General features: G+C 58.6%; 1 protein-coding gene and 1 non-coding gene across 4 annotated transcripts in view; one reads left to right on the top strand and one right to left on the bottom strand.

The window, feature by feature from the left end:
* The window catches only part of LOC135185912 (USP6 N-terminal-like protein), a 55,146-nt gene extending 40,228 nt beyond the window's left edge, over positions 1-14,918 (bottom strand). For all 3 annotated transcript variants that reach the window (XM_064163111.1, XM_064163112.1, XM_064163113.1), the window contains exons 1-2: positions 14,851-14,918; positions 3,738-3,820 (exon numbers count right to left, since the gene is read on the bottom strand). The gene's annotated coding sequence lies outside the window, so the exon portion shown is untranslated. The remainder of the gene's footprint in view (positions 1-3,737; positions 3,821-14,850) is intronic.
* Positions 14,919-15,040: 122 nt separating this feature from the next.
* Positions 15,041-15,113, top strand: TRNAA-AGC (transfer RNA alanine (anticodon AGC)). The gene has a single exon. It is a non-coding gene; the product is annotated as a tRNA-Ala (tRNA).
* The last annotated feature ends 4,874 nt before the right edge of the window (positions 15,114-19,987 follow it).

The raw sequence follows: 19,987 nt of genomic DNA, 5'->3' as shown, positions 1-19,987 counted from the left end.
AGTGTCCCAAAGCACTGCCCAGTGGGGCTGCAGTGCTGCTCTCTGCCCATCTCTGTACCTGCAGCAGCTCCTGCTCTGGAACAGAAAAGCAGGAAGCTTTCTGCAACCTCACTCCCAGCTCCCACCCACCCCCAATTTTAGTCCTTCTAAAGCCACCTATGTTCCATGGTGATTCCACCTGGAGCCCCAGAGGGCTGGGGAAGGAGTGCCCTGCTTACCAGCCAGGAGAGAGGGAGGGCACAGAGCAGATGGCACCGAGCGGCACAGCAGTGAGAAGCTGCCCCGGAGGGACTGCTCAGGTACAGGAGCCTCAGCCGAGGGGAAGTGCAGGGGAGGTCCCTGTCAGCGAGCACTACACAGCCCACAACATCCTTTGGAGGGCAGCCAAAAGTGACAGCCACAGCACAGCCTGCAGCCCTGCTGCGAGAGAGCAGGGAGCTGCAGGCATGGCTCTGGGCACAGCAACCCTCAGCAGCTGCTGAAGCAGCTTCACAGAGTGCAGGGGTGGGAAGGGACCCCCCAAGAGCATCCTGCCCAAGCCCCTGCAGGCAGCAGGGACACCTCCAGCCAGAGCAGGCTGCACAGGCACACAGCAAGGCTCAGCTCCAATGGCTCCAGGGATGGGGCCTCAAGCACAGCCCTGGGCAGCCTGGGCCAGCCTCTGCCCACCCTCACTCTGCACAGCTTCCTCCTCAGCTCCAACCTACCTCTGCCCTGCTCCACTTCCAAACCATTGCCCTCAGCCTGTCCCCACAGCCCCTTCTGAACAGTCCCTCCCCAGCCTGCCTGCAGCTCCCCTGCAGGTACTGAAGTGCAGCTCTGAGCTCTGCCTGCAGCCTTCTCTTCTCCAGCCTCAACAGCCCCAACTCTGCCAGCCTGGCCCCACAGCAGAGCTTCTGCAGCCTCTGAGCATCTTTGTGGCCTCCTCTGGAGCCTCTCCACCAGCTCCAGGTCTCTCTTGTGTTGAGAGTCCACAGCTGGACAAAGAGCTGAAATGGGGTCCCCAAAGTTCAAGCCCTGCAGGTGAGGTGTCCCCAGAGCAGAGCAGAGGGGCAGGATCCTCTCTCTCCAGCTCTGCCCACGCTGCTTTGGATGCAGCCCAGGCTGCCCTTGGCCTTCTGGGCTGCCAGTGCCCAGTGCTGCCTCCTGCCCAGCTCCTCCCCCACCAGCACCTCCAAGGCCTTCTCTGCAGGGCTGCTCTCCACCTCCTCACCCCCAGCCTGCACTGATACCCAGCCTTGCCCTGCCCTAGGTGCAGGACCTTGCACTTTGCCTTCTTGAGCCTCCTGAGCTTCTCCTCAGCCACCTCTGCAGCCTGCCCAGGTCCCCCTGCATGGCTCCATCCTGTCCTTCACTCTTGCCAAGCACAGCACTCAGCTGGGTGCCACCTGCAGAGCTGCTGAGGCTGCCTCAGTCTCTGTCCATAGCACTGATGAAGATACTGAACAGCACTGGTCCAACACAGGCCCTTGAAGGACATCACACTGGGGGGGAGAGGAGGGCAGGGGACAGCCAGAGCTCCCCAGCCAGGTGAAGGCAGAGGTTGGTGCTGCCCAAAGCAGAAGAAATCTATGTCCAAGGGCAGTCTTCCTGCTGATAGCTATGGGATGGAGATTACAGAATGAAGTTTAAAAGCAGCCTGCCCACGTGGAAGGCTCCATCCTGTCCAGGGGAACACAATGAACTTCCTGCAGCCAGAGTCACAGATAGCATCAGCTGGGCAGGGACCCTCAAAGGTCATCTTGTGGAGCTGCTTAGAACCTTGGAGTGAGTTGTTTAGCTTGGGAGAGACCTTCCAGGTCACCCAGTCCACATCCAGTCCAGTCCTTACCCTTACCACTGAACTGTGTCCCTCAGCATCACAGCCACACAGCTCCTCCAGGGATGGGAACTGCAGCACTGCCCTGGGCAGCCTGGGCCAGGCCTTGGCAACCCTTTGGGGGAAGAAATTGTTCCTCATGGCCAACCTAACCCTCCCTGTGGGCAGCTTGAGGCCACTAACTCTTATCACTTGTCACTTGGGAGAAGAAACTGACCCTCACTTGGCTGCAGGCTCCTCAGGTTGCTGCAGAGAGCAATGAGCTCTGCCCTCAGCCTCCTCTGCTCCACACTGCACACCCCCAGCTCCCTCAGCTGCTGCTTCCCAGCCCTCTTCTCCAGACCCTTCCCCACCTTTGCTGCCCTTCTCTAGACCTGCTCCAGCCCCTCAGTGTCCTTCTGGCAGTGAGGAGCCCAAAACTGACCCCAGCACTCAAGCTGTGGCATCAGCAGTGCCCAGCACAGAGGCACCATCCCTGCCCTGCTGCTGCTGCTGGCCACACCACTGCAGCCTCCTCTCAGGGAGCTGCAGAGAGCAATGAGCTCTGCCCTCAGCCTCCTCTTCCCCACACTGCACACCCCCAGCTCCCTCAGCTGCTGCTCCCCACAAAGTTTGTCCTCTGGAAGATCTCTGCTTACACCTGGGTTGTATTTCCACACTCTCTTCTCCAACTCACAGTTCACAGCTTGCACTGAGCTGGAAGGGACCCTCCAAGAGCATCCTGCAGGCAGCAGGGACCCCTCCAGCCAGAGCAGGCTGCACAGGCACACAGCAAGGCTCAGCTCCAATGGCTCCAGGGATGGGGCCTCAAGCACAGCCTTGGGCAGCCTGTGCCAGCCTCTGCCCACCCTCACTCTGCACAGCTTCCTCCTCAGCTCCAACCCAACTCTGCTCTGCTGCAACACCACACAACAACTGCAGGCTGCCAAAGCCTGGCAGGAAGCCACCACAAACTGCAGCTCTGGGCTGGGCAGGTTGTGTCTGACAACTCTTTCTTTCTCAGCTGTGGGATGACTCAAGCCATGCTGGCAGCACAGGTCTGGCCAGGCAGGGTAGGATGTGTCACCAGGCCAGAGCACAAGGAACACCCTCCCAGGCCTCTGTTTCCCCAGCTGGAGCCAATGCAGTCCCCTGCACTGAGCCTGCAAGCACATTTAAGGCTCAAAACTCACCTGCAAGGGCTCCAATCTCCCTTCCCACTCCCTGAGTGCAACCCAGCTGGGGTCAGCTGCTCTCAGTGAAGCAGTGGCACTCGTGGCAGCCTGCCTGACATCACCCAGGTGCCTTCATTATCCCGAGGCTGCAAGACCTAAAGATGCTTTTGTGCCTTCTCTGGAGAGCTCCATGGTGAGCAGGGCACTCCACTCACCTGCTCCTGACAAAAAACCCTTCCCCTTCCCTCTCAGGGGCCTCTTGGAAGCATGGAATGGCTCAGGCTGCAAGGGAGCTCTGTCTGAGCAGGAAGGTGGCTCCTGCACAGCAAACCAGCTGGGGGTGCAGATGGGGCTGAAGAATACATCAGCCAAGAGCAAACCCAGTGCTGGGACATCCAAACTGCTGCACTGAGTGAGCCTGCTGCACATCTAGGCCAAAAGAGGCACCAAGCAAACCACTGCCATGCAGGGCAGAGCCAAGGTTCCCTGAGAAGCAGAGGAGCAGGTGGGATTGTGAGGGTGCCAGCAGCTGTGAGCAGCAGCTGCTCACCAATGCCCCTGAGCCCCTGCATTGCCAGCCAGGGGAAGGGAACCCAGCACCTCCTCCCCAAGAAGTCCATCCCCTCCAGACAGGGGGGGCTGCCCCAGCCAGTCCTGCCTGCTGGAGCTAAGGCAGGAGGGAAGAAATGGTAAGGAGCAAAGACAGCCCAGACACAGCAGGTTTCAAGGCACTGAGCTCCCAGGCCTGCAGTTCCTTTCCTTACCTGCTCCCTCCTCGGCTCCTGAAGTGCTTGACAAGACACAATCCACTCTCAGGGCAGCTTTGAGCCCAGGCCAGCTGTCAGACCTAGGAGAGCAGGGAAGGAGGCACTCAGAAATATTCTAGAGTCATTCAACTGTTGAGGCTGGAGGAGACCTTGGAGATCATCACCTCCAACCTCACCCCTGAGCTCACCATGCCTCTAAAGCACCTCCCTCAGCACCACATCCATGGCTCTTCTAGAGATCTCCAGGCATGAGGACCCCACCACAGAGTACCTTGGGTTGGAAGAGCTCTCTGAGAGCATCCAGCCCAACCTCTGACCCAGCACTAAACCATGGCCCTCAGCACCCCAAGCTCCTCCAACCCAGCCCTGCACCCAGCCCTGCAGGCTCAGCACCAAACCATGGCACTTAGCACCCCAAGCTCCTCCAGCCCTCCATAAAGCACTGAAGGCTCAGCACAGGTCACCAGAGAAGCCTGCACCCCACTGCTGGACCACCAGATCTGCCCCCACACTTCTCACAGCAGAGCAGGCAGCAACAAGATTGGAAACAGACCAAAAAGGAACTATTTCTGAGGAGACTGGCACCAGTTCTGCTGCCAGGAGATTGGGTTTGTACTGATGGGCATTCAGGCAAGGCTGGCACCAGGGTGGCATGCAAAAGACTGAGCACCCCCAGCACCTGCTTCCCCTTCACAGAATGCCACAATCCCAGCATGGTGAGGGTTGGAAGGGACCTCTGGACACCACCCAGCCCAGCCCCCTGCCAAAGCAGGGCACCCACAGCAGCTTGCCCAGCAGCACAGTGCCCAGGGGGGGTTGGAAGCTCTCCACACAAGCAGACTCCACAACCTCTCTGGGCAGCCTGCTCCAGGCCTCCAGCAGCCTCACACCAAACTACTTTCTCCTGCTGCTCACAGGGAACCTCCTGGGTGCCACTTTGTGCCCAGTGCCCCTTGTGCTGTCCCTGGGCACCACTGAGCAGAGGCTGGCCCCAGGCTCTTGCCCCCCACAGCTCCTTTAGCTGTTGCTGAGCACTGCTCAGCTCTGCTCTGGGGCTGCTCTCCTGCAGGCTCTCAGCCTTTGCTCCTCACCCAGACACCACCATCTTCACGAATGCCTTTTCCCCCCAGTCCTTGCACTGATGACAAGGAAAGCCATGGGCTGAGCTCCAAAAGGTGGGGGCAAACACCTTCATTTGCCTGACTTTTGGGGTAGCACAGCAGCAGGACTCACTGGTGCTGAGCTGTCTCCTTGCTGGAGGGGCAGAGGAAGCTCCTCTGGGTCAGGCTGAGTGATGCTGGCTCCTGTGTGTTTGATTTCCAGGAGCTGAGCCACAAGCAGAGCTAAAATTAGCACAATTAACAGTGGGTTTAACACCAGCCCTGCTGCTGTGCTGCCATCAGACAACTGCCAGCAGGGAGAGGGCTGCAAAGGAAAGGAATCAACTGGGAAAAGCAACTGCCCAGGCCTCCAGCTGCAGCCAGTGTGGGCACAAGGCAGCTCCCAGAGCTCAGCCTGACCTTCACACTCCTTCAGATGCTTGAGGCACAGACTGGCAGAGGTTGGGATGTTGCTCTGGTGATCATTCATGCAACCCCCAGCTAAAGCAGGGCACCCACAGCAGCTTGCCCAGGGTCATGACCAGAGAATCCTCACTCTCAGGAAAAGGCCCTCTGGAGCCTTCCTGCAGGATCAATTCAGGCTCTGGCAGGCAGCTCTGAGGCCCCTTGGATCATCTTTGTGGCCTCCTCTGGACCCCAGAGATCATAAAATCATAGAATCAGGCAGGTTGGAAGAGAGCTCCAGGCTCAGCCAGCACAACCTAGCACCCAGCCCTGCCCAACCAACCAGCCCATGGCACTAAGTGCCCCAGCCAGGCTTGGCTTCAACACCTCCAGCCACGGCCACTCCACCACCTCCCTGGGCAGCCCATTCCAATGCCAATCACTCTCTCTGCCAGCAACTTCCTAACAACATCCAGCCTAGACCTGCCCTGGCACAGAATCACATTCTGTGCTCCACAGCCTCCCTGGGCAGCCTGTGCCAGGCTCTCACCACCCTCACACTCAACAACTTCTGCCTCAGCTCCACTCTAACCCTGCTCTGCCTCAGCTCCAAACCATTGCCCCTTGGCCTGGCTCCAGACAGCCTCAGCAGAAGTCTCTCTGCAGCCTTCCTGCAGGATCCCTTCAGGCTCTGGCAGCAGCTCTCAGGTGCCCCTGGAGCCTTCTCCTCTGCAGGCTGCACACCCCCAGCTGCCTCAGCCTGTGCTCACAGCAGAGCTGCTCCAGCCCTGGGATCACCTTTGTGGCCTGCTCTGGCCTCACTCCAGCAGCTCTGTGCCCTCCATCTGCTGGGGACAGCAGAGCTGGAGGCAGGATTGGAGGTGAGCTCTGAGCAGAGCAGAGCCAAGGGCCAGGACTGGAGGTGAGCTCTGAGCAGAGCAGAGCCAAGGGGCAGGATCCTCTCTCTGGCTCTGCTGGGCAGTGCCAGGGGCAGGGTTTGGAATCTCCGCAGCACAGGAGCCTTTGCCAGCCTTGTAGTGGGATCCACAGCAGGGCATCAGCCCTGCTCTGCCCAGGCTGCTGCTGGCCCTGCCCTGTGCAAGCTGCCTCCTCCTGCAGGCACTCTGCTGGGTGGTCAGAGCCAGGGCAGAGTGCCAGGCAGGCCGTGGAGCTGAGGGTTTGCTCACAGGCAGCCGTAGCAGCAGCTCCTACTGCTGCTGTCCGGGCACCCAGCTGCCAGGCAGGCTGCAAGTGCCAGCTGTGGCTCCCAGAGCACACCAGAGCTCAGCACAGCATGCCCAGGCCAGCCAACAAGCCGTGCCCATGCCAGCCTTGCCTTTATCTCCCTGGCACTCGGCTCCCATTAATGCAATTAGCAGCAGGCTGAGGCAGACTTCACGCCCGGGAGAGGCAGCCTGGGTTGGCACTGCCCCAGCCCCAGCCTGCGCCGCTTCGCCAGCCTGACCCCGTGAGCAGAGCCAGGGAGACAAAAGGAACAAACCCCAACTGTCCAGGGCAATCAATATCCTTCTAGGAACACACAGGCCTCCTGCCAGCTCTCTGCCCAGCCCAGTTCAGCTCTTCTGCAGCACAGCAGGGCTGGCACGTGCAGGGATGCCAAGCTGGGAAGCAGGGCTGGTGCCCAAGCAGACACCCAGAGAGGTGAAATCTGCCCTCAGCACAGACCTGATGCTGAGGGCATCCAAGCATCGTTGGCAGCCTTCAGTGCCTGAAGGGATCCTGCAGCAAGAGACTGCTGCTGAGGGAGTCTAGAGCCAGGCCAAGGGGGAATGGTTTGGGGCTGAGGCAGAGCAGGGTTAGAGTGGAGCTGAGGCAGAGGTTGTGGAGTGTGAGGGTGGTGAGAGCCTGGCACAGGAAGGCTGTGGCTGCCTCTTGTCTAGGGGTGTTCAAGGCAAAGCTGGATGCAGCCTTGAGCATCCTGGGCTGCTGGAAGATTGAAGATCCTCTAGTTCCAAGGCTCTGCCCATGGCAAGGGCTTGGATCTAGATGATCTTCAAGGTCCCTTCCAACAAAACTCATTCCATGAGTGCCTTGAGCAACCTGTGCTGGTGGAAGGTTGAAGATCATCTAGTTCCAAGGCTCCAAAGAGGCAGAGATGTGAGGACCATGGCTTAGCCTCAGCCTTGGCAGAGTTAGAGGCTGGTTGGACTGGGTGAGCTGAAAGGGCTTTGCCAACTGAAATGATTCGGTGGGTCTCCAACAATCCCTGCCACAGCCACTCTACTCTTACCCACTGTGTCTCTGCCCAGAGACCTTCATCCCACTGCCTGCTGCCACCCAAGGCAGACCTTGGCAAGTCAAGGTCAGGCCCACGAGGCTTTCCTGCAGGAAATAGTTGGATTAGATAGAACCATAGAATCAGTCAGGGCTGGAAGGGAGCACAAGGAGCAGGCAGTGCCAACCCCCCTGCCATGCCCAGGGACACCCTACCCTAGAGCAGGCTGCACACAGCCTCAGCCAGCCTGGCCTCAAACACCTCCAGCCATGGGGCCTCAACCACCTCCCTGGGCAACCCATTCCAGCCTCTCACCACTCTCCTGCTCAACAACTTCCTCCTCACCTCCAGCCTCACTCTCCTCACCTCCAGCTTTGCTCCATTCCCCCCACTCCTGGCATTCCCTCACAGCCTCAAAAGTGCCTCCCCAGATTTCTTGTAGCCCCCTTCAGATCCTGGCAGGCCACAAGAAGGTCACCTGGGAGCCTCCTCTGCTCCAGCCTGCACAGCCCCAACTCTTTCAGGCTGTGCTCACAGCAGAGCTGCTGCAGCCTCTCAGCATCCTCCTGGCCCCTGCTCTGGACACTCTCCAGCATCTCCACAGCCCTCTTGTCCCAGGGGCTCCAGAGCTGGATGCAGGACTCCAGGTGGGGTCTCAGCAGAGCACAGCACAGCAGAGGGGCAGAATCCCCTCCCTGGCCCTGCTGACCACACTTCTGCTGCTGCAGCCCAGGCTCTGGTTGCTCTCTGGGCTGCAAGTGCACACTGCTGGCTCCTGCTGAGCTTCTCCTCCAGCAGCACCCCCAAGTCCCTCTCCTCAGGGCTGCTCTCCAGCCACTCACTGCCCAGCCTGGTTTGGTGCTTGGCATTGTCCCGACCCAGCTGCAGGACCTTGCACTTGGTCTTGCTGAACCTCCTGAGCTTGGCTTGTGCCCACCTCTGCAGCCTGCCCAGGTCCCTCTGGATGGATCCCAGCTCTCCACCCTGTCCAGGTCCCTCTGGATGGCATGACTTTGAAAGGCTTTTCCAAACCATTCCATGCTATCCTCTCCTGGGATTCTACATCCCTTGTGTAGAGGCAGCACACGAAGGTTCACCAGCACTTGAGCAACCTTCACCTGAGGTATGGAGATCCAGGCACAGAGCAAGGCCAAAGCAAGTAAGGAAGAGAGCAAGGGCAGAGCTTATTAGCAGAGCACAGAGGTGCCCTTCCTAAGCTGGAGCTGTGGGAGCTGAACTCCTCTTGCCTGTCATTAAAATGCAGAGGAGCAAAGCACAGGAACCACTCCAGAGTGACTGCCAGGGACTAAGAGGCTCTGAGCATCACAGCCAAGCTCAACACACACTCCTGGGGGCACTTTAATGCTAAGGAGGGCAAAAAAAAGAGAGAAACCAAAGAGTTTCTGCTGTGAGAACAGATCCTGCACAAGCCTGCTACTAAAACCTCCCAGGGAGCAAGGGATGGAGAGCAAGGCAGGGGCTGGCAAGCCAGGCTGAAGGCAGGGCAGGGGTTGGCAGCAGCAAGGTGGTGACTGGGGCAGGCTGAGCACCCCTGACAGGGACTGCCAGCTGTGAGAGCCAGGCAATGAAAGCCCATAGCTGGGCACAGCCTGAAATGCTTTGTCCCAGCTCTGCAGAGCCAAGCTGGGGTTCTGCAAAGCCTGAGCTGCTGGAACAACTGCATCAGCTGGGAGGTTGGGCAGCAGGAGACACTCTGTGGGAGCTCCCTCTTCTCATAGAGACACAGACTGGGGTGGGTGGGAGAAGCCTTCTGAGACTGAATCCAGCTGGATCCCAGCAAGGTGTCCCAGGCAGGGAAGGGCTGCAGAGGCACTCACTGCTCCTGTCCAGCCCTTCTAGGGATCAGAGAATCACAGAACTGTTTGGGTGGGAAAAGGCCTCCAAGCTCATCCAGTCCAACACCAACCCAGCCCCACCGTGGCCACCAAACCATGGCCTCAAGTGCCATGGCCACAGCTTGCTGCCACACCTCCAGCCATGGGCACTGCACCACCTCCCTGGGCAGCCTGTGCCAAGCCCTCACCACTCTGCCACCAAAGACATTTCTCCTCCTCTCCAACCTAACTCTCCCCTGGCACAAGTTCAGGCCAGGTCCTCTCCTTCCATCACCTGAGACCAGGCAGCAGAGCCCAACCCCAGCTCACTGCAGCCTCCTCTCAGGGAGCTGCAGAGAGCAATGAGCTCTGCCCTCAGCCTCCTCTGCTCCACACTGCACACCCCCAGCTCCCTCAGCTGCTGCTCCCCAGCCCTCTTCCCCACCTTTGGTGCCCTTCTCTGGACCTGCTTCAGCTCCTCCATGTCCTTCTGGGAGTGAGAGGCCCAAAACTGACCCCAGCACTCAAGCTGTGCCCTCCCCAGTGCCCAGCACAGCTGAGTGTGATGCGAAGAGGCAGGAGGATGTCAGCAAGAGAAGTGACACAGGGCAGAGCTCTTCAGCCTGGCACCCAGGAGAACAGCTCAGCTAAGGAAAGGCCTTTCCTTCTGGCAGGCTGATAAAGGTAAGGAGCCCTCTGAAGGGTGAGCCAAGCACCAAGATAAGGGAGCAGGCAGCAGGATGGGTGCGGCTGCTGCTTGTTTGGGCACTGGTGGGGCCTCTGGGCAAGATAAAGGGGGCTCTCCTGGCACATGTGTGGGCAAACCTTTCCTGCACTGGAAGGAAAACAAGGAGGAAGCTCACAACCCTTAAGACAGCCAATGAAAGGCAGGACAGCTTCTGAAGAGCTGAGATCTTGCTTTGCAGGCACTTCAGATTGGGACAGAAGATGCAACAAGGGTGGTGAGACCTTGCCCCAGGTAGCCCAGAGAGGTGGGCAGGTTGGATGAGGCTCTGATCAATCTGAACTAGTGCAAAAAGTTCCTCCTGGCTGCAGGGGGTTGGACTGGATGACCTTCAATAGTCCTCTGCAACCCAAACCGTTCCATAATTCCATGATTGACAGCTTGCACGGGGTTGGAAGGGACCCCCCAAGGGCATCCTGCCCAAGCCCCTGCAGGCAGCAGGGACACCCCCAGCCAGAGCAGGCTGCACAGGCACACAGCAAGGCTCAGCTCCAATGGCTCCAGGGATGGGGCCTCAAGCACAGCCCTGGGCAGCCTGGGCCAGCCTCTGCCCACCCTCACTCTGCACAGCTTCCTCCTCAGCTCCAACCTACCTCTGCCCTGCTCCACTTCCAAACCATTGCCCTCAGCCTGTGCTCACAGCCCCTTCTGAACAGTCCCTCCCCAGCCTGCCTGCAGCTCCCCTGCAGGTACTGAAGTGCAGCTCTGAGCTCTGCCTGCAGCCTTCTCCTCTTCATGCTGCACATTCCCCAATATCATTGCACTGAAGAAGCCAAAAGAGGAGGACATTTGAAGTTCCAAGTGGATAAAACTTCACTCAGAGAAGCCATTAAGGAAACTCTGCAAGAGGCAGGAATCCACTCAGAGACCAGAACTTGTCCTGCACAGAAAAGCAGCAAACCCTTTGAACATCTTTGCTTCTGCTGTAGAAGCTGTGGAGCTCTTGGTGTATTTCATTAGGAGCTCCTAGTCTGCAGGAGGAGAGCTCAGCAAACCCAGGAACTCATCCATCAGAGGAAGAACTGAGGTCAGCCCCTTTGGAATGGTGTAAAAGTGAGCAGGAGCAGGCTGCAACCCAAGAGAACAATGACCTGAACACAGCCAAGGTAGCAGTGCAAGGACACTGCAGGAAAACAGATGGTGGAGAGCACCCAGGAGCTGATGGAGCACAAGCAGCAGCAGGTCCTGTTGCTCCCTCCAACCTCCATGCTGCCCAGTGATGCTCAGTCATGACCTGAGGACAGACCTAGGCATGAGCCATGGCTACCTGCAGCCCTGCCAGGTCTGCCCAAGCAGTAAGGTGTTAAGCATCCACCCCTGAGGTTATACAAAGGAAGTGTTTTGTCTGCCACTGGTTCAGAAGCATTTGGTGTTGGCCTTCACCACTGCTCACTTCTGCCTTTGCTGCTTCAGGAACATGACAGTCAATGAAGAACTGCCCAGCAGCCAGCACTGGTGGCTGGCAGCCCAGAGCCAGCTGTGTGCTGGCTGCAGCCAGAGCAGGGAGAGCAGCAGCACAGGGAGGGGATTCTGCCCCTCCAATCTGCTCTGCTCACACCTCACCTGCATCACTGCCTCCAGCTCTGGGAACCCAGCACAAGGAGCACCTGGAGAGGCTCCAGAAGAGGTCACCAAGATGATCAGAGGTTGAAAAACCTCTGCTGTGGGGACAGGCTGGGAGAGTTGGGGCTGGGCAACCTGGAGAAGGCTCTGGGGAGATCTCAGAGCAGCGTTGCAGCACCTGAAGGGGCTCCAGGAGAGCTGGGGAGAGACTTTGGAGAAGGGCTGGGAGTGCCAGGATGAGGGACAATGGCTTTGAGCTGGGAGAGAGGAGAGTGAGAGTGGAGATGGGGAAGAAATTGTTGGCAGTGAGGGTAGGGAGACGCTGGCACAGGTTGCCCAGGGAGGCTGTGGAGCACAGAAGCACAGAATGGGATCTATGATCCCATTCTGTGCTTCTGTGCTCCACAACCTCCCTGGAGGTGTTCAGGACCAGGCTTGATGAGGCCTTGGGCAACCTGTGCTGGTGTGAGGTGTCCCTGCCCATGGAAGAGGCTTGGAGCTGGCTGAGCTTTGAGCTCCCTTCCAACCCAACCCATTCTATGATCCTATGAGAGAGGAAGAAGAGTGACTGAGCAGGAGCCAGCCCAGTGCTAGTAACAGGTTTGTAACTGCTCCTTGCTGCTGCTGACAGAGCTCCAAACGACTGCGTCGAACCCAGGAGCAGCCTCCTCTTCCTCAGCACAGCAGTGGCAGAGGAAGGTCCCAAGGCTCTCACTCTCTGTGCTTCACACACCCTGATCCAGCTCATCTCCTTTTCCTGCCAAGAACACTGCACCAAAGCCAGGCTGGCTGCTGCAGCTCCCCAGAAGGCTCCAGACGTGCCCTCACCCAGCACTTGACAGGTGCCCAAAGACGCCTGCTCCAGACCCAGCATCTCCTTCCTCCTCCTGCTGGGAGGTGATGACCAAAATCTACCTCTGCTGGAGCACAGAGAACCTCTCCTGGAGGGAGAAGACCTCACGGCTCAGCACCACGGTGCCAAAACTCACCTTTTGGGGGTGTTGTTTTGAAAGGTTTTCAGCAGAGGGCAAGAAGGGAGAACCAACTGCAAGCAGCAGCTCCCCTAAGGCAGGCACTTGAGCTGCCACATCTCCCACCGGCCCTGCCACCCACAGGGCACACCCCTGGCTGGCCCACCAGCTACAGCCCTGGCAGCAGGGGTCTGGGGGGCTCCCTCAGCTGCCCAGTGGGCACCCAGGCCATGCTTATGCCACCCCTCGTGTCCTCAGAGAGCAACAGGGTTGGAGAGGGCAGCTGAAGGCTCAGCACTCTGTCCCTCCAAGTACTGAGCCCTTCGCAGCCCCCCCCCCCAAAGCACTCAGCCCTCCGCAGCCCCCCAAAGCACTCAGCCCTCCGCAGCCCCCCAAAGCACTCAGCCCTTCAGAGACCCCCAAAGCACTCAGCCCTCTGCAGCCCCCCAAAGCACTCAGCCCTTCAGAGACCCCCAAAGCACTCAGCCCTCTGCAGCCCCCCAAAGCACTCAGCCCTTCAGAGACCCCCAAAGCACTCAGCCCTCTGCAGCCCCCCAAAGCACTCAGCCCTTCAGAGACCCCCAAAGCACTCAGCCCTCTGCAGCCCCCCAAAGCACTCAGCCCTTCAGAGACCCCCAAAGCACTCAGCCCTTCAGAGACCCCCAAAGCTCTCAGCCCTTCAGAGACCCCCAAAGCACTCAGCCCTTTGCAACCCCCCAAAGCACTCAGCCCTTCAGAGACCCCCAAAGCTCTCAGCCCTTCGCAGCCCCCCAAAGCACTCAGCCCTTCGCAGCCCCCCAAAGCACTCAGCCCTTTGCAGCCCCCCAAAGCACTCAGCCCTTCGCAGCCCCCCAAAGCACTCAGCCCTTTGCAGCCCCCCAAAGCACTCAGCCTTTCGCAGCCCCCCAAAGCACTCAGCCCTTTGCAGCCCCCCAAAGCACTCAGCCTTTCGCAGCCCCCCAAAGCACTCAGCCCTTTGCAGCCCCCCAAAGCACTCAGCCCTTCGCAGCCCCCCAAAGCACTCAGCCCTATGCAACCCCCCAAAGCACTCAGCCCTCTGCAGCCCCCCAAAGCACTCAGCCCTTTGCAGACCCCCCAAAGCACTCAGCCCTTTGCAACCCCCCAAAGCACTCAGCCCTTCAGAGACCCCCAAAGCTCTCAGCCCTCTGCAGCCCCCCAAAGCTCTCAGCCCTCTGCAGCCCCCCAAAGCACTCAGCCCTTTTGCAGCCCCCCAAAGCACTCAGCCCTTTGCAACCTCCCAAAGCACTCAGCCCTTTGCAACCCCCCAAAGCACTCAGCCCTTTGCAGCCCCCCAAAGCACTCAGCCCTTTGCAACCCCCCAAAGCACTCAGCCCTTTGCAACCCCCCAAAGCACTCAGCCCTTTGCAGCCCCCCAAAGCACTCATCCCTTCAGAGACCCCCCAAAGCACTCAGCCCTTTTGCAGCCCCCCAAAGCACTCAGCCCTTTGCAATCTCCCAAAGCACTCAGCCCTTTGCAGACCCCCCAAAGCACTCAGCCCTTTTGCAGCCCCCCAAAGCACTCAGCCCTTTGCAACCCCCCAAAGCACTCAGCCCTCTGCAGACCCCCAAAGCACTCAGCCCTCTGCAGCCCCCCAAAGCACTCATCCCTTTGCAGCCCCCCAAAGCACTCAGCCCTTTGCAACCTCCCAAAGCACTCAGCCCTTCAGAGACCCCCAAAGCACTCATCCCTTTGCAGCCCCCCAAAGCACTCAGCCCTTGCAGCCCCCCCCACAAAGCACTTAGCCCTTCGCAGCCCTCCAAAGCTCTCAGCCCTTTGCAGCCCCCCAAAGCACTCAGCCCTTGGCAGCGGCCCCCCCTTCCCGTGCACACTGAGCCCATCGCAGCCTTCCCGAGGCCCTCACAGAGGACGGGAGGGGGCGCAGAGGCCGCCCCCCGCCCCGCGCCTCCTACTGTCCCGTTCCGGGGTGCCCCTGACCCACGGCAAACCCCTCGGTGCCCCGGGGCACATCGCCTTGCGCATCTTCCCCCCTCCCCTGAGCCCCGGTGCCCCCCCGCCCCCCGCACATGCCCTTTGCAGCCGCCCCCGCCCGGTGTTTCTCCACGCCCGCCCCGTTCGGGCTCCGCACACTGCCGCGTCCCGGGGCGGACCCCGCCGCACACGCCCGGAGCCCTCCGGTCCACTTCTCCCCTCCTCCTCCTCCTCCCTTTCCCTTTCCTTCCCGCTCCCCCCGGTCCGGTACCGTAGTCCCCCCTCGGTCCCCTCCCCTCCTTACCGCGGGGCGCCGCGCGGGCGGGCGCGAGCGAGCTCCCGCTCCCGCCGCGCATCCTCCGCCGCCGCTAGAGCGCAGGCGCAGTGCGAACCCCCCACTCGCTCCCCCCCCAGAGGACGTGGAAGCGGCGGCACCGCCCGGGCCGTGGCGGAGATGAAGCAGAGAGGCGATAGGAGGAGGTAGCGTGAGAGCAGGGGAATTAGCTCAAATGGTAGAGCGCTCGCTTAGCATGCGAGAGGTAGCGGGATCGATGCCCGCATTCTCCAAGCCTTTTCCTGGCAGGCTGAACCGCCCCGCGGGGGCTTTTCCTTTTCGTCCTAAAGATTCCTACGCACCGAGTCGACGAATCGCGGAGTCCTTTTTGCTGGGAAAGGCTTCTGCGTCCAACCGACAACCCCTCGCTGCCAGGGCACAGCTGAACCGGCGACCTAAGCACCGCATCTACACAGCTTTGAAACCCCTCCACGGATGGGGACTGCACCACTGCCTTGGGCAGCCTGAGCCAGGCCTTGGCAACCCTTCTGGAGAGGAAATTGTTCCTCATGGATAACCTAAAACTTCCCTGGGGCAACCAGCAAAAGGAAAAGGGGACTCAGCCTGAAGCTGTGCCAGGGCAGGTCTAGGCTGGATGTTGTTAGGAAGTTCCTGGCAGAGAGAGTGATTGGCATTGGAATGGGCTGCCCAGGGAGGTGGTGGAGTGGCTGTGCCTGGAGGTGTTGAAGCCAAGCCTGGCTGGGGCACTTAGTGCCATGGTCTGGTTGGTTGGGCAGGGCTGGGTGCTAGGTTGGGGTGGCTGAGCTTGGAGCTCTCTTCCAACCTGCCTCATTCTATGGTTTAGTTAATGAGACAGGTTAGGTGGCAGGTTGAACTCAGTGATCTTAGAGGTCTTTTCCTGCCTGATGACCTTGGAGATCTCTTCCAGTCTGCTTGATTCTATGATATGCTGTCCTGCTGTCATACAACATCATACCACTCAGCTTGCTCTTCACCCACAGGCATCCTCTGCCTCTCCTGGAGCATCTCTGACCACCCCAGAGACACCCCTACCTTGTCCTGATTCAGGCTGGTTTAGCCAACTTAACGGTCTAGGGGACCTGCATTAATGGCTGTGGTGGTCTTAGGGTGGTGGTTGGGCTTGGAGGGCTTGGAGGTGTTTTCCAAGCAGAACAATTCTGACCGTGGTGTTTTAGCCTGCAGAAGAGCAGCCTGAGGCAGGGAATCTCATCAACGCTGATCAATATTTCAAGGGTGGGAGTCAGGAGGCTGGCACCAGGCTTTTTGCAGTGGTGCCCAGTGGTACCCAGGGCAAGGGGTAAGAGGCACAAGCTGGAACTGAATAAGTTCCATCTAAACATGAAGAGGAACTTATTTGAGGATGGTGGAGCTCATCTCAAGCCTCAACACTTGCCAGTATCTTGATGACCAGGGGCAACCTCAGGATAATGGAAAACTAAAGGAGCATCCAAAGCCTGGTCAGTGGACATCAAAAGGAGGACCCAAAGCCTGGTCAGTGGACACCTAAAAGAGAAGCCAAAGCCTGGTCAGTGGCCACCAAAAGGAGCATCCAAAGCCTGGTCAGTGGACATCAAAAGGAGGACCCAAAGCCTGGTCAGTGGACACCTAAAAGAGAAGCCAAAGCCTGGTCAGTGGACACCTAAAAGAGAAGCCAAAGCCTGGTCAGTGGCCACCAAAAGGAGCATCCAAAGCCTGGTCAGTGGACACCTAAAAGAGAAGCCAAAGCCTGGTCAGTGGACATCTAAAGGAGGACCCAAAGCCTGGTCAGTGGACATCAAAAGGAGGACTCAAAGCATGATCAGTGGACACCTAAGGGAGGACCCAAAGCCTGGTCAGGGGACATCAAAAGGAGGACCCAAAGCCTGGTCAGTAGACACCTAAAGGATCACACAGGACGTTAGGAGTTGGAAAGGACCCAAGTCTGATCAGTGGGCACCTAAAGGAGGATCCAAAGCCTGGCCAAAGCTGTGCTGCATCGCCCTCTGCAGACTGGCAGGCAGCAGCTGCCACGGCTGATGCTGAAGGTGCAGCAGGATAGCAGAGTTGTGTTAGGGGTTGGAAGGGACCTCCAGAGACCATCCAGCCCAACCCTCCTAGCCAGAGCAAGGTCACCTAGAGCAGAGCACATAAGAACGAAGCCAGGTCGGTTTTGGGTGTCTCCAGAGAAGGAGACTCCGCCACCACCACTTTTCTGCAGGTCAGTGAGGTGGTTGAAGAGCACATCTGGACACCCCTGCTCTCCTGGGGCCCTATTTTGGCTGTGCAGACAAGGATGAAACCATCCCAGAGCCTGACTGCCTGCTTGAAGTGTAATGATTCCCACCCCTGTAGGAAATCAAGAGCAGCATGAGGAGCAGAGACCCTCTTTTCTTCTACAAGAACGAGGTGACCACATCAGAGCAGGGAAGAATTCCTCCCTAATGGCTTTCTCCTGGGGATCAATGAAGAGCTGCCACAGCTTGGAGCATCCAGATGTGTGTCAGCAGGGACCATGTGGCTGTGCTTGCTAAGGAGCACAAAGCTTTGCTCAGCCACCCCCAAGCTGCCAGCCACATGCTGCCCAGAGAGGTTGTGGAGTCTGCTTGTGTGGAGAGCTTCCAACCCCCCCTGGGCACTGTGCTGCTGGGCAAGCTGCTGTGGGTGCCCTGCTTTGGCAGGGGGTTGGACTGGATGATCCCCAGAGGTCCATTCCAGCCTCACCATGCTGGGAGTCTGTTGGGTTCTCCAGCCTGGCTCCACAGATCCTTTTGCTCCCAGTGCTGTAGCAGCCTGTTGGCTCATCAGGAATGAGCCCAGCTTTGTCTTTCCTCCCCTTACAAATCCACCCTTTAAGTCTCACACACCTCAAGGAGCAAATGGACTCAGGAATGGATCCAGCAGGAATTAAACCCAGGCTCTCTGTAACCAGCAGACCTACAGCTCCCTGTTTTGGTCACCACAGCTGAGTTCCTGTCATGAATGGGATCTCCTGGGTCGAGTTAGGGAAAGATTTATCACTACCTTGATGATCTGATTGCCTTTAATTGCAGTTAAGTGTGTGCACAGGGGCATGGTGAGGGTGGAGAGACAGAACAGGACCCTGCTGGAGGGGGAAAAGGCAAAGCTGCCAGCTTAAGCTAATGAGCTTCCTTTAAGCATCCTTTTGCAAGTCTGCTTTAGGCTTATGTGTGTAAATTTAGTCTTAAAATGAAGTCATCTGAGATGCATTTTGGCTTCTCCAGATGCCAACACATGAGACCTGCCCTCACTGGGTCCGTGCCAGCTGTGCCCACAAGCCCAGGAGAAGGTGGGCAGCACTGCACTCTCCTTCCAGGTACAATGGGAAAAGGGCAAGCCCTGAAAACAAAAAGGGGAGGGGGGGGGGAGATAAATCTGAGTCACCTCAGAAGAGCCATGGACAAATGGTGATAAAGAAGAAGGAGACACAGAGCAGATGTCAGCACCAGACCTCTCCCTCTTCAGGGTGTCAGACCTGAGGCTGTGCAGCCACCCAAACGGACTCTTTCCATGCCAGGAGCCTTCCACTTTCTCCCTGGAACACCAAGCCCAAGGATTTCTCCCCAGTGTTTGCTGTTGTCTCGCTCAGCCTGACTGTGGCAGTGCCCTCTGGACCTGTGTCTCTGGTCAGCAGGACAGCCTGGTCCTGCTCGCTGGGGGAAGGGCAATGGATTTTTCCCAGTGTGCTTCTTGCTGTCCCTGCAGTGAGGGCAGCCAAAGGGACCACAGTGAGGCAGAAGCTGATAACAGCTTGGCAATGGGGCACCTGGCTTGGCAGTCTGTGTTTGACCAGCACAGACCAGTGAGCAAGAGGTCCATGGGACATAAACTGCTTTGAAACCTCTAATGAACAGCAGACTTTGTCCTCCAGAGCCTCCCCCCAGCTGGCTGCTGGGGACAGGAATGAAGAGCAGAGAGTTGGCAGCAGCACCTGGGTAAGGGGGGATACATTTGCTGCCAGGCTGAGTGAGGCATCTGATACCAGGGGAGCTGGTGGGATGGGAGGTGCTGAACCCCTCTGCCAGGGTTCACTTACTTCCTCACACAGTGGCTTTTCTGAGAGCATCAAGCTAGGCAAGAAGGGCAGGGACAGCTTCATCAGCTGCAGCACCCCACTCACCCACCTACTGGGCAGCATCCTGGCAATCACCAAAGCCAGAAGCTTGTGCCAACCTCAAGTTCAGCAGCATTCAGGTCAGACCCAGGGGCACGAGGACTATATGTGGATGGCCTGATCTGTCCCGGGAGGGAATGGGGAAGAGGTGCACCCTCTGGCATTCAGCTCTCTGCTGGGCACTGAGGAAGGTGAGTTTTAGCTCTTGGAGTTCTTCTGGTGGTCGGTTCCCATCTACTGCAGAAGAAGGGAAATTCTAGTGCTGCCCCCAGGGTGCAACAGAGTCCTGCACTGCCATCTCCTGAAGGGAGGCTGTAGCCAGGTCGGGTTGGGCTCTTCTGCCAGGCAAACAGCAACAGAGCAAGGGGACACAGCCTCAAGTTGTGCCAGGGGAGGTCTAGGCTGGGAGGACAAGGGAGGTTCTCCTGCCCCTGTGCTCAGCACTGCTCAGGCCACCCCTGGAGTGCTGTGTCCAGTTCTGGGCTCCTCCATTCAAGTGCGATGTTGCGATACTGGAGCGTGTCCACAGGAGGGCGCCAAAGCTGGTAGGGGTCCTGGAGCAGAGCCCTGTGAGGAGAGGCTGAGGGAGCTGGGGGTGTGCAGCCTGCAGCAGAGGAGGCTCAGGGCAGAGCTCATTGCTGCCTGCAGCTGCCTGAAGGGAGCCAGGTGGGGTTGGGACAGGATGAACTTGCAGCAAAAGAGGTTCTGCCTCAACACGAGGGGAACTTCTTTCCTGTAAGGGTCCCAGAGCCCTGGCACAGGCTGCTCAGAGAGGTTGTGGAGTCTCCTTCTCTGGAGCCTTTCCAGCCCTGTCTGGATGTGTTCCTGTGTGACCTGAGCTGGATTGTGTGGTCCTGCTCTGGCAGGGGGGGGTTGGACTCGATGATCTCTTTGGGTCCCTTCCAACCCCTAGCATCCTGTGATCTTCTCTATCCACATTTCAACATTCTGGTGGCCTCGTTTTCGGATGGACCCTTCAACTGCAACTATTCCTTCCCTCTGGGGCTAAAACTC

The sequence above is a fragment of the Pogoniulus pusillus genome, chromosome 24 (assembly GCF_015220805.1).
Source record: "Pogoniulus pusillus isolate bPogPus1 chromosome 24, bPogPus1.pri, whole genome shotgun sequence".
Taxonomy (NCBI): domain Eukaryota; kingdom Metazoa; phylum Chordata; class Aves; order Piciformes; family Lybiidae; genus Pogoniulus; species Pogoniulus pusillus.
The sequence above is the reverse complement of the archived record's forward strand: the minus strand, read 5'-3'. Positions and strand labels throughout refer to the sequence as shown.